This window comes from Mauremys reevesii, linkage group 2 (assembly GCF_016161935.1).
Source record: "Mauremys reevesii isolate NIE-2019 linkage group 2, ASM1616193v1, whole genome shotgun sequence".
In the NCBI taxonomy this organism is placed as follows: Eukaryota; Metazoa; Chordata; order Testudines; family Geoemydidae; genus Mauremys; species Mauremys reevesii.
Window position 1 is genome coordinate 258,323,533 of NC_052624.1, and position 14,267 is coordinate 258,337,799.

A 14,267-nucleotide genomic window follows, 5' to 3' on the forward strand; every position below is an offset into this window, starting at 1 on the left:
TTTTCATTTGCTGGGTCCCAAATCATTAACTATCTAACATGTCAGTTAATGTACTTATGTATTTCTAGTCTGAAGTTTCTCAGCCTATCAGATATTTTTATACATGAAAGAGGTAGAACTTTATATGCTGCACTGTGTATATGAACATGAATTATATTTGTACAGTCCACATTATTTGTCTTGAGTAGTAAATAGTTTACGTATTAAGTTTTGTTCTTAGTGTCATCCAGCTATTGAGAGTTTTTCTACTTCCCAATGGATGGATCAATAAACAACTGAAGAAGAAACTAAAGATAACTACACATCCAGAAGAAAAGGAATACAAAGTAAAGGGATGGGGGATCAGCCACTAGAGCAGGGGATTTGGGGAGGAACCCTGTACTCAGCAATAAACATTAGAAGCAATTCTCTCTCTCTCTCTCTCTCTCTCTCTCTCTCTCTAGCACCTATATAGACCTTACAGACATACCTGAGTATATATTAGATACCAGAGTAATAGATTGCAGTATGTTACAGGAAATCCTGGCCATACAGCCACTAGCTTTCCAGAATCCTCCTCTGCCAGTCCATATTAAACTAGCAGATGTGTGTGTTTATGTTATTGGCACCAGTTAGGCAGCTGTAAGTATGTAGGTGGTTTTAACAAACGTCTCCAGAACAAAGTATGTACACCAGGTGGCTGTTATGTTTAACCATGAAAGGCAACACAATCAGTTACAGTGAATATACTCAATGTATATGGTCTGATGACAAGCTCTGAATTACTGTTGGTGCACTAAGTGGGAATATCTTGCTTGTTTCCTTTCCTGAGCATAAGAACTTCTATTCTGCTTAAAGAAAGAGAAGGCTTTTTGTTTCTTGCAGAACAACATGTAGAATCTTCTGTATGTGTCTATGCCTCACTTGAAAAAACATAGTGCATTATATCCTACATTTAGCCTTTCAGTGTTATAGCCCTTTGTCTGATAGTCCATGTCTTCAGGCAAATGCACAACTTGTTTTATGGACTCTGTCATCTCTAGTTTAATCTGATGACAGTATTGTCTGACATAGACTGTTTGCAAACAAATTGCCTGAGGAATATACATTCATGCCACATAGGTTTAAGTAACATAAGTTATCTTACTGTACTATAATATAAACTAGCTTGGGGCAGTCATAATTATCCAACAAATCTATCTTTCCTTTTCACTGGCAGATAGTCTTTATTTGTGCACGCAAGAGAGAAAATGCTTATTTGCTACCTATATCTTAATCAAATATGTTACCATGTAGCATGAAAGCAAACTGTAGGACTTTGCTAGCAATATGTCTGCTAAATACAGAGAAAAGAGAAATCTTCAGATATTCTTTGTTATGGCCTGTATGGACCAAATATTCACTGAGTCTCATTGTGACATAGGCCCGATTTGCATGTCTCGGTGATGCTCTTTTTTCATTCATCACTAAAGTTGCTTCTGATACTGCATATTTGCAATAAGGTGGTTGTTTTTTTCTGAATAAAACCAAATCGTAATCAGAAGTTGGAGTGTGATATGCTCTAAGCTCTTTGGCAGATTTTAGCAATTAGTGGACTGTACCTAAAGGAAGTCTAGATAATAGAAACTCCTCAAGGGTTCAGATTGTTGTGAGTCAATGCTGTTAGTGCTATAGCATGATGCTGTCAATATGTATGGCGTACACAACTTAAATTATGGTACAATACTTTACTGATACTAGTCTAGTTTGATGTAAATGAAAAGGAGCTAAGTAGTTAAATGTATTTTTGTTTCTGCCATCCTTTTCTGCACTAATGGCCCAATCCAAATCTCACTGAAATCCATGCTATTTTTTTCTGTGACTTGCAAAGAAATTAGATTGGAACCTTGACAATTATCAAAGTTTGTGTTCTTGCACCTGCCATATTCCAAGTGTTAGTGGATTTCTCAAAGAAATATGCGTGGGCATTGCTGACAATTTGTAGGACAATGGAGACTGCCTTGGTGCCCTGGCTCCTAAAAGCACACACTCCCTAGCATCTCATCAAGTGAGCAAGCAGGAAACCGGTCAGTGATTCGTAAAACCGGACACATTTCTTCAAAAGAATTCAGGATCTACAAAACCCTGTTTTATCGGAAAATTCCTGTCTCGATCTAGTATAATCCCATTTGTGAGCTGTGTAGGGTTGCAGATCACTTACAGTATATTCAGTAACTATGATGATTTACACTTCTACAGCACCTTACATCCAGGATCTCAAAGTGCTTTTTTTTTTGGCACACATGCTTTTTTTTTTTTTTTTTAATGCCACTGTCAGGTAGGTCTTGCTATTCCCCACATTAAATACAGGCAATACTGTCACAGAGAATTTCTCTAGAGTAGAATGTTTTAACTTGAGTTGACTGGCAATCAGTCTAAAGTAAATCTACCCAGAAAGGTTGAATAACTTGCCCAATGTCATACAGCAAGTGTGCCGCAGAGGTGTGAATGGAACCCAAGGCTCTTAACTCCCACTCTACTTCTCTAAGCATTAGATATACAGTTTCCCTTCATGATCACATCATACTAATTTACCTTCATAGTCTCAAGATTTGTCTGTACAGCTGACAGCCATTTGCACACTGAGAACTACAATGGTGCCAGAGAACCAAACCTTGAAATCCTCCATCACAAGGGATGTACTAGGAAACTAAATGTAATTATCTTGATTGACAAGCACAACTTTCCAGAATTATAAGATGGACATTTGCCTAATGTTTATGGCTTTTCCTGTAAGAAGCAGCAAACATCTTAAATTGTCTTTTAATCTAGGCAAAATTGAAGGATGCAATACTTAACTCTCAGGTACTCGAGAGAGATTATGAAGCTGTAAACCCTGCCTTGCACATAAATTCCCCGCTACACATTTCCCCATATAAAATAAACTCCCAGTGAAGTAAAAGTTTTTTTTTCTGATAGCTGGTTTAGCTGGTTTAGCTATGATAGGATGTGGAATATAGGATGTGGCTGATTAAATATAAGGCAATATATTGTACTAGTGCTTTGGAGCTGACACAATGGAGTTTCTTGTCAATAAATGGCTTCAATAATTTATTGAAGATTGCCATTGTAAACTCATCATTGCCTGGGACCGGTACCTTCAGGCAATGGTCTTAAACTAATGTTCTCTAGGCATACTATTATCTAAACAGATAGCAAAGAAACTATAAATGCGCACTGAGTATAACTGATATATTTCTGCATAAAAATATCCAACAGTTGCCTCTTTGTATTTTTGCCCATATGGTTAAAGGCTAAATGCTCTCACCAGTCTAGACTTGAGTTTGGTTATCTTTCAGAAATAAAGATCATTAAGATTACTTTTGCCATGTTTAAATTGAGAGTTGCATTTTAGATGTTGATTGGATGCTAAGAGTCAACTTTTAAGAAAAACTTCCTATTTAATAATGGGAAATGCAATAAATAAAAAAAATATAGGTTAAGGACTTAATGAAATACTAAAATCAATTAATTTAAAATCTTTTTTTTCTTCAAAATTGGCCACTTTTTTGACAATTATAAATGAGTGTCAAGGTAATGTATTGAGCCAAATTATAAATGTGTCCTATTACAGAAACTGAGAGTGACCTGGAGACATTACTGTGAATAGTAACCACTGTTACGCTAATTCCTTCTTTGGTTCTTCCATATGTAAATCATATCACATACAAATAATTTAAATAGGTGTAAAAATCACAAATTAAAACACTAGAGTAGGGCCTGAGGAGGGGGGGAATCATTGCAATTTTACTCTGGGCCATTTCCTATATTTAGCCTTTCCTGTAATTTTTGCAGTTATAGTTGTTATAACAATTAGCTTATTTAGATGTGAAAACTGATCCTAGAACAAGATTTTCCATTTTAATATTACAAAACTAAAACTTTCAGAAATATCAAGAATTTTGACTTAAAATAGCATCACTCACAAATTTAACAAAACAGACTCTCTTATAAATAGAGAAATGTCAGATTTTAATTATGTTTTGACCAATTCTGTAAGAAACAAAATTATACAAGTTAGAATTAAATCTAAATTAAATAAAAATATACACATGCTCAATTGTTCTATTAAAAGGGAGGAAAGAACGGATTTCCCTGTACTATCATAAACTATTGTTAAGGTTAAGATTTTGTCACAGTTATTTTTAGTAAAAGTCATGGACAGGTTATGGGAAATAAAGAAAAATGTCCCCACCCCAGAGCCCACATCCCCAGCTGGAGCCCTCACTCGCTCGCATCCCAACCCACTCCCCAAGCCCTTAACCCCTTCCCGCACACCGAACCCTCATCCCCTGCACCCTCCCAGAGCCTTCATCTCCAGCCGGAGCCCTCACCCCCTCCCCCACATGCCAACACTCTGCCCCAGCTTTGAGCCCCCTCCCACACTCCAACACCCTAAGTCCTACCTTGCCACACATCACCTCCATATTGGTGTACATAACAAAATTAGTTCCGCACATGGATGTAAAACATTACAGGGAACTTTGCCAGTGGGGGCACACAGCCCCTGCTCCGGCCCCGGCTCCAGCCACTGACACCTGAAGCCAAAGAAGGCATGGAGGTCTGGTAAAGAAACATTGTGGAGAAAAAAGAAATTGTTGAGGTTTCAGAGAAGAGTCAAAAGAAAGTTAAGGGGTGTTTTCATTAGAGGCTACAACTACTTACATGGAGAACAAACATTTGGTAAGAGCATTACAGATAAAGATCTAGCAACAAACTCAAACTATAAATAAGGCAAAAAAATTAACAGTAATTAACTGTTGGAAGGACTTATCAAGAGTTGTAGTGGATTCTTTATCACTGATGTTTTTTCTAAAAGCTATGCTTCAGTTCAGCTGCAGATATTGGACTTGAAGCAGGAATTAATTCATGTAAGTCCTATGGCCTGCATTATGCAGGAGGTCAGATGAGATCATGGTAGTTTGGTTTATAATGGTAATAGTGTTGACATAATATAGTTCTGTAAGGCATTTGACTGGGTATCACATGATATTTTGATTTTAAAAAATGGAAAGATAAAATTAGCATGGCACACATTAAATGGATTAAAAACTGTCTAATTAATAGGTCTAAAAATATAATTGTAAAAGGGGAATCACCATTCAATGGGTATGTTTCTATAGGAGTCCTACAGGGAATGGTTCTTGGCCCTATGCTATTTAACATTTTTTATTAATGACCTTGAAGAAAACATAAAATCATCACTGATAAAATTTGCAGATGACAAAAATTGGGGAAGCGGTAAATAATGAAGAGGACAGGTCACTGATACAGAGCACTTGGTAAGCTGGGCACAAGCAAACAGCATTCATTTTAATATGGCTAAATGTATACGTCTAGGAACAAAGAATGTAGGGCATACTTATAGGATGGAGAGTCTCTATCCTGGAAAGGGTTGATTTTGAAAGGGTAGTTTTGCTTTGTTTTGAATTGGAAGACAAAATTGTTACAAATATAGCCAATAATTTTTATTTTGAGGTCTAGCTATGTAACAATAGCACACAAGTAAAATGAAATGCACATGTATCACTTTGTTGATTTTCCTTTCATAATTATGTATGTCATCACCGTAACCTTTATATAAAACTTACCTGCCTTTATCCACAAAAGAGGATACTGGTTGAGGTTTACATTTGTTTTGAATAGAGGAAATGCTCCTTACTGTCTCCAAAGTTATTTCACTCTGAATTATGGTTTGTGACCTAACATTGACGATCGTTATCACAATGTAGCTATTCCATACGACACTTTGTTAAGGAGAGAATCTGACAGAAAAAAAACTTATTTTCTAGCTCTAGACAGGAGTAAGTTTCCTCTTGTTCTTGTCATTAAGCGGCATAATAGCCTTTCTGAACAGACCTTATATAATAAGGCTATTTGACATGGGAGATTGAAATTGCTGAAAGCAATTCATTTATATGTGTCATACTAGATATAGCTTGCTTGTATTAGAGGTTTTTATAGTGCTTTTATTAAGATTACCATACAAATAATATTGTTTAATTAGCATTATATATTGTTCATTTAGGTGAGAATTCGGCAAGTGTAGTATAAACGCGGAGCTGTGTGACTATCCCCAGGGACTTATGAAAATGAGGTGTTGCACTGCATCATGGTAGAAAACAATTTAAATACTCATAATATTCATGAGGCAAGAGAGAAAAATGATTTTACAAAACTTGCAAGAGCTATTTTTTATATTATGAAACGTCTTCAATTAATAGTGACGTTGCATCCCCTAAATCAGGCTAACCATAGACATGTGTGTGACATTACCCAAGGTACAATCTGAATAGATGGAAGCCGTGTCCCCTCAATTCTTCAACCTGTGAGAGCAACCACTCCTGGTCTGCTCACATACAGCCTTCATCATACAAATCACTCCCAGATATTGTATGAGTGCTATAGCCAGCCACTCATGAATTACACTGCAAAATGACACCAGCAAATTCCCAGCCCCAGACTTTCCCCCAGAAATGTGTGTCTTGTATACCCCATCAGCCTTCTGGACAATACAAGCTCATATAAAGTCCATCATTTGATTACTGGAAAATGATGTGTACAAATCTTATCTCAAATGGAGTTTCCCAAATACTTCAATCCAAACACACACTGGTTTAGATCAAACAAGTTTATAAACTACAGAAGGATAGATTTTACGTGATTACAAATAATGAGATATAAAAGTCAGAACTGGTTACAAAGAAATAAAAAGTAAAACATAACTAATATCTAACATAACAAGCTAAATAAATGCAAAGCAAAGGTTTCCCCATCACATGTTTATTGGCTGGATTCCTTTCATCCAGGACCCTTCCCCCAGTTCAGTGTCCTTCAGTTCTCATTAATTTTGTGCGCATAGAGAAAGGAAGGAGTATTCTGGAGTGTTTGTTCCCTTTTTCTTATACTTCCCTTTTTCCTTTGAAAATTATCTCCACCTGGTTCAGGAGAAAGGAAGTCTGTAGGGATAGGAATCTCCAGCTGTTTCTTTGTGAAAATGTAAATTTCTCACTCATATCCTTTTTTCTGCCAAAGAATAGCTGATTAACCAGATAATATTCCATTTGATTTTGTTGACACCTGGCTGAGGCATCAGGTTGCCTTTGGTCTCTGAGGAACTGTTTTGTACCTGCTTTTGCAGACTTGGAATATGTCTCAGTCATATCCTACAGTAAAACCTTATAATTTTACATACAATGATGCCACAAATATTTTACCAGACAATAATGATCAGCAAATTATGAGTTTTCAAATGATACCTCACAAGGCATACTTTGTAAAAAGCCATCATAGACTTGTAAAAAGAGTGAACATAGGGATACAGACTGTCACAATGTGACCTCAGGAAAGTCCGCTGTTACAGCTGATACAGGGAGACAGCTAATTATGATTTCTTCTGTCAATGACTATATGGGTATAAAGAGACCATACCAATCCATTTAGATGAACTACCTAGATATATAAATTGTTTTGGAGCATTACTATAAGACACTGCCAGCTGACAACAAATTGAGATGTGAAGAATGGAGAATATTGCAAAAGCTTCATTATGTGCAGAAAACTTATTTTCTGTTATCCCACTACTGCACTGGTGATATCTGATGTCATCACAACCTATTTACATGAGAATCAGAACAAAATAGGTTCACTTTTGTTTTCTTCTTTTGGTCATACTGCTCCTCCCAGATATTCACTGTGGATTTAAACTCTAATACTCTGCTGTCTTTATCTGTGCAGAGCTCCTATTAATGACAATGGGAGTTTCACACAGACAAGGAGGTCAGAATCTAAAATTTGTGATCCATTACACTTGTTTGAGAAGTTTTGCCTTTTGTGTTTCAGTAGACCTCAGAAATCTGCATATGTAAATGATATGTTTTATCCACTTCACCTGACAGGAAGGTTCATAAAACTCCAAGAAATAATTGGTATTTACGGAACACAAAATACTCTCTCTTTATAGTTTAATAAAGACTATTCTACCTCATTTTTCTGTAGTCATGGCTAATCCGTTCTCAGATTAATCTCCCTGGCTCCTGGTTCTTAAGATCTTTTAGGAACGTGACATATAAAAATCTCATTGTCAAGCAGATGCCCCATGGAATACACTTTAAGCATCTGATAAGCTACCTTGTGTCCATAGATATTCAGTGGAGAAAATAACAAATCAGGAATACAGCAACATCTTGCAGCCAAAGTTAGCAGTGGCAAGGAAAGGTTTTCAAGGCATGCTTCTTCCTCTAATTCTATACTGCTCTGCCTTTCCCACATGATTGACAAATGCTACTAAAGTTACCTATGCTTTCATTTTGTATTCCCAGATACTGCCAGCTGGAATCTGAACAGCCTGATTACACTGTCTTCAATGCATAAAAGATGAGCTAGTCCATGAGTCCTGTCTCATGGTCCCTTCTATTCCTTTTCACATCCCAGCACAACAGTTAGGAGAGAAGTGAGGTACATATTTCCAACTGCTATGTTAAAGGATTGCTTAAAGCTTGGGCTCTTTGATTTATTTATTTATTTTTAGTTAGTTTGGTAATGGCTAGACAGAAGAAAAGCACTGCCCTAGGTAAAGCAATTATAAAGCAGTAGCAGCAACTTCTCTCAGCATTCCCCTCCCCTCCCCCTGGGATAATCTGAGCACCTTAAATATTTATTTTACCTCTAGTGTATATGGTTTTACACAGAGGAGATCTCTGCTAAATAACAGGAAGTCTGTCCTGAAGAGCTTATAATGTAAAACACATAGCAAGCAGAACACAGAACAATAACAGATGGTATATAGTAATTATGGCTGGATTGCTTCATTGAAATAGGTTTAAACTAGTTGAATTGCTTTCATGGGTTGAATTCAGAGAAGTCTGGCTCTTAGCTAGATATAGCCATGAGACAAGTTTTTCAAAAGCACCTGAGTGAGTTAGGAGCCTGGGCCCCATTTTCAAAATTGGTGTAGGCCATTAGAAGTAGAGCTGTCTGAAATTCAGGATTTCCCCAGTCTCAATATTTTGAAAATTGATTTCATTCCCTTTCAGAGAAGTAGCAGATCCCTGTTCAAATCCCTTTCCCCCCTCAGTCAGAGGAGGGACTTAAAGTGGATATATCCCACATCCCAAGTGAGAACCCTAACCACTGGATTAAAGTTAGGAGGGAAGTCCTCCTCCTCACTCTCACATGCTTACCAAATTGGGCCCCATAGGCAAATTAGGCAGAGGAGCACCTAACTTTTCCTGGTTTGTGCATCACACTGGGGCTTAGGTGTCTGGATGACTTTAAAGGAGCAGCAGCCCGCATGACCAGAGGCAGAAACATAGGCACCTAGGGAACCTTTACTGCAAAAACTTAGGTGCTGAGTGAGTCTCAGTGTCTACAGGGTTTGGTGGCAGTTGAGTAGGAGTTTTGTGAAAAATCACTGGTGCCTGATCCTGGGTTTAGGTGCCTAAAGTTGAAATTAGGCACCTAAATCCATTTAGGAATGTAGCCCACTGCCGATAAATTTTCTGGCTGATACAAAAATTGGCAGGGTGATAAATAGTGGTGAAGACAGGGCAGTCATACAGAACAATCTTGATCACTTGGAAAACTGAGCCCATTCAAACAAAATGTGTTTTGATACAGTTGAATAAGAAGTTATACAGCTAGGAACAAGTAATGCAGGTTATACCTACAGATTAGGGGACTATATCCTGAAAAGCAGTGACTCTGAAAAGGACTTAGGGATCACAGTGGACAAGCAACTCAACCTGAGCTCCTAGTATGATATTGTGGCAAAAAGCTCTAATATGATACTTGGATGTATACACAGGGGAGCAAAGAGACGACTTAATCTCTGCATGTGGCATTGGTATTGGAATACTGCATACAGTTCTGGTGCCCACAATTTAAAAAAAAAAAGTTAAACGTCGAGATGGTACAGAAAACAGACACAAACTTAATTTGAAGGCTGGAGAAAACATGTTACAGAGAGAGACTTAAATAGCTAAATCTGTTTAGTCTATCAAAGAAAAAAAAGAGATTGATTCACTTGATTATATGAATAGGTAACTTCATGGGGAAAAGTACTGGTACCAAAGAGCTCTTTAATCTCGCGGAGAAAGGCATAAATAGAACAAATGGGTGGATGATGATGCCAGACAAATTCAAATTAGGCACAGAATTTTTTTTAAACAGTTAGGGTGATTGATAATTGGAACAAACTACTAAGGAAAGTGTGAGTTCTCTATTTCTTCTTGTCTTCAGCTCAAGGCTGGATGCCTTTCTGGAAGTTATGCTTTAATCAAACACAAGTCGGAAAGAGGCGAGATGAAGGCTTGGGAGAAGGGGCAGAGCAGGACCGGGCTGGGGCCGGGTTGCTCACTGCTGCCGGTGCCACATCCCCCGAAGTGCAGGGCCCCTACAATGTGAGGCATGTGGTGGTTGTCCCGGTGTGTCCTATGGACAGGACAGCTTTGCCTGGACCCCAAATCCCCCTGAAGTGCAGGGCCCCCAAAAGTGCAGGGCCAGGGGCGGTTGCCCCAGTCTGTGGTTCTCATCTGAGTTTGTCTTGTTTCTGATCTCCAGTATCCTGACCCAGCTGACTCCTGACTTTGGACTCCAGCTCTGACCATTAGGCCATGACACCACTCACAGTCTGAGCATAAGACAGAACAAAGTAGATAATACAACTCTTGCTCAGATAGTGAGCACTCACCCTGATCTGCAATCAATGGGAGTATTTATGGGATCAAGTATCTACCAACAGGAGTATGTCTGTAGAACTCCCACTTGAGATTTTGGGCATGTTTTGCCTACTATATAGCTATAGGCAAGTTGTTCCCCAAGAAGATGGCTCAGCATGCCAGGCTACACATTCCTCTGTCAGGCCAGTTGTGATGGGGAACATGGGAGGTGCCTGTTATGTCACTGCTAGTCAGGACTCAGAGAAAACTTAGGAATGGTGTAAACATGATGTGGATACTAAGACTTCCACTTTACAGTGCTCTTCTAGGATGGCACCTTCACGCAAAGCTTGAAGAGCAGAAGGATCATTCCACTAGGAAGGTTGTGAGGCTGATGTTTTGTTATGAAAAGGCTGTGGGGGTCTCCGCGGTATTATGTACAGCAGCATGGAGGGGAAATTTTAGAAAGAGCCAAGGCAGGTGCACAACCAGTGGATCTTCAGACTGACTGTACAGAACTCAAGGCTAAACTCCATAGGTATATTTCAGTAGACCATAGTTACTACCACAGACTGAAGGGTCATGGAGCAGTGAATGACTGCACCATTCCTTGGCTGAGTAGGAAACCAAATTCCAACCCCACCATCCACACATGTTGTCACACACAGCCTGAATATTGGGCTTTACATGAGACAGGAAAAGTAGGCTTTACATGGGTATATGAATATTTGAGCTTACTATTATGGTAATTCTATGTTCCCTATAAATTTGCACTAAATTTAATGTTCCATCTTGGGAAAAGTAGCAGGACAATGCCATGTAGTAGCAGAACTGCATGCAATTTATATGCTAGAGTGAACAAGGTTTGAAATACGAGGAATGTAAACTGAACTGGACAATAACTTAACTGGGAACAAAAGAGTAAAGCTTTTATTTATTTATTTATTTTAATGTATTCATGTGAGGGAGTCAAACACATAGCTCCCATATCTCTTGTAAATATCTGACTGCAGCTCTAGTTTTATGGATCTTTAGATTTTATAGGACATAATTTGACAAGGAGAAAGTCAGTGTTTAAAGTGGAGTTGTGAATACAAAATACCAATGAATACAGAATTCCTTGTCCTTCATCAAAGGTAACAAAAACTAGTTCAACCTTCTAACTCATTAAGGATTAATAAAATCACTCATCGCTTTGATTACAAACAGAATATATTTATTTCTTCTTAGTTAGTGTGTGTCTGTATATATATATATAGTCACACCAAAATATGTGCCTGCAGCCATTTTGTAATGTGCATTCAAAATTGCCTGTGGTGATGGAGCAGCCTTTCCAAAGACATGCTTTTCATTTTGATTTTAAAATTAAAATAGCTCCTTACTTATCATACTTTCATTCTTGAAATTAGAAATTCAAGAGAGACCATTTTATTTCCTAATATGAAACCATTACCCACCCATATGCGTTGTGCTCCAGATTTTTTAAATGAATAATACATAGTAATTACTACCTGGCTATAATTATAAGTGTTCAAAGTAACCTGAAGATAACATTGTGTGTGTGCAAGGCAGCAGCAATCACAAATGGTAAAATGTGTGTCAGGAAGAGAGCTGGGCAAAACTTTTGACAATTAACATAAAAAAACTCATTTTTGCTGTTGAAAACTCTAACCAATTTTTCAGCTCCTCAAATCTGAATTTTAATAATTTTGCACTGTTTTTGAGACCTCATCCCCTCATCATTATTTTTCTCCACCTCAGCACACACACCTCTTGGCTGTATCTCTCCACAGTCCAAGTCTGTTCAGGTCTCCCCAAGCTAAAGGACCTTCCTCTTACCAACTATCAGGGTCTTTAGTCTGATCTTAATGCTCTTTACCTCCCAACTGCACTGGATGTTGTTAGTCACCACTGTAGCTGCTACAAATAATGACACAACTGATTTGCCACACTTACCATGTTTATTATTCATAATCAATCACAGATTTTTCCCAAAATGGACTACCCACAGAGTTTCCCTTAGAAACTGATCTTTCTTTCTGGGATTTAAGTGATTGGCAATAGTATAGTAGAGATCCATCTATAACCTTACAAAGAAATCAAATAATTTTACTACCTATAATTATTAAACACATAAACCTATACAAATAAGTAACCCAAGCACACAATAGGGCCAGGCTAATAAACAGATTACATACTTAAACTATAAAAAAGATGAGGAAAATACAGAGATAATAATTAGTAAGTGGAGAACCACAGACAACCATATATACAGTTGACACCAGTTTAGAACAAGAGAGAACTCAAGGAAAGGGAACTAGGTGTGGCATCTTATTTCCCACGTTATGCAGATGTCACTGACATATAAACATTTGTTCTGGTACTCCAATTATCATAAATTCAATGCCTGCCCCTATTCTATCTATGGCATTCTGGGTGTCCAGAATTAACTGTAATCATTAATATTAACCATTTGCATCAATCTTTAATTATTTCCTAACAATTTCTATGCATCACAGTGGTCCAACTACTTACCTGTTGTCTAGCAACTTAACTGCCAAACCTACCCCACCCCCCTAACAACCTCCCTACTAACTGAATCTTGTGGTGTTCTGTCCCTTTTGTGGTCCCTTGTTCACCTTCTCTGAATGAGTGCAAAATTATGATCTAGTTATATTCCTTTGGTCCTACACTATATTAACTACAACCCAGCCTTTAGCATGACTACTTTCAATAAGCCTTGTACTAACACAATACATTCTCAATATAGCAACCCTGATAACCCAATTACTTACATTCAGCTACTTGCCCCCATGCAAGTAACTATAACATGTAACTATATACATGTAATTATAACAGGACCGCTTGGAAATAGTGACCATAATAAAATAACATTTAACATTCCTGTGGTGGGAGGAACACCTCAGCAGCCCAACACTGTGGCATTTAATTTCAGAATGGGGAACTATGCAAAAATGAGGAGGTTAATTAAACAGAAATTAAAAGGTACAGTGACTACAGTGAAATCCCTGCAAGCTGCATGGACACTTTTCAAAGACAACATAATAGAGGCCCAATTTAAATGTATACTCCAAATTAAAAAAAGAGTAAAAGAACTAAAAAAGAGCCACCGTTGCTTAACAACCATGCAAAAGAAGCAGTGAGAGATAAAAAGGCATCTTTTAAAAAGTGGAAGTCAAATCATAGTGACGTAAATAGAAAGGAGCATAAATACTGCCAAACTAAGTGTAAAGATGTAATAAGAAAAGCCAAAAAGGGGGTTGAAAAACAGCTAGCCGAAAATTCAAAAGGTAATAACAACATGTTTTTAAGTACATCAGAAGCAGGTAGCCTGCTAAACAACCAGTGGGACCTCTAGATGATCAAGATACAAAAGGAGCACTTAAAGATGATAAAGTCATTGTGGAGAACCAAATGAATTCTTTGCTTCAGTCTTCACGGCTGAGGATGTTAGGGAGAATCACAAACCTGAGCTATCCTTTGTAGGTGACAAATCTGAGGAATTGTCACAATTTGAAATGTCATTAGAGGAGGTTTTATAATTAATTGATAAACTTAACAGTAACAAGT

General features: G+C 37.7%; 1 long non-coding RNA gene across 2 annotated transcripts in view; it reads left to right on the top strand.

The window, feature by feature from the left end:
• LOC120398786 overlaps positions 1-14,267 on the top strand; it is a 94,715-nt gene that overhangs the window by 44,357 nt on the left and 36,091 nt on the right. For both annotated transcript variants that reach the window (XR_005594704.1, XR_005594703.1), the window contains exon 2: positions 8,340-8,475. This is a non-coding gene — a long non-coding RNA (uncharacterized LOC120398786). The remainder of the gene's footprint in view (positions 1-8,339; positions 8,476-14,267) is intronic.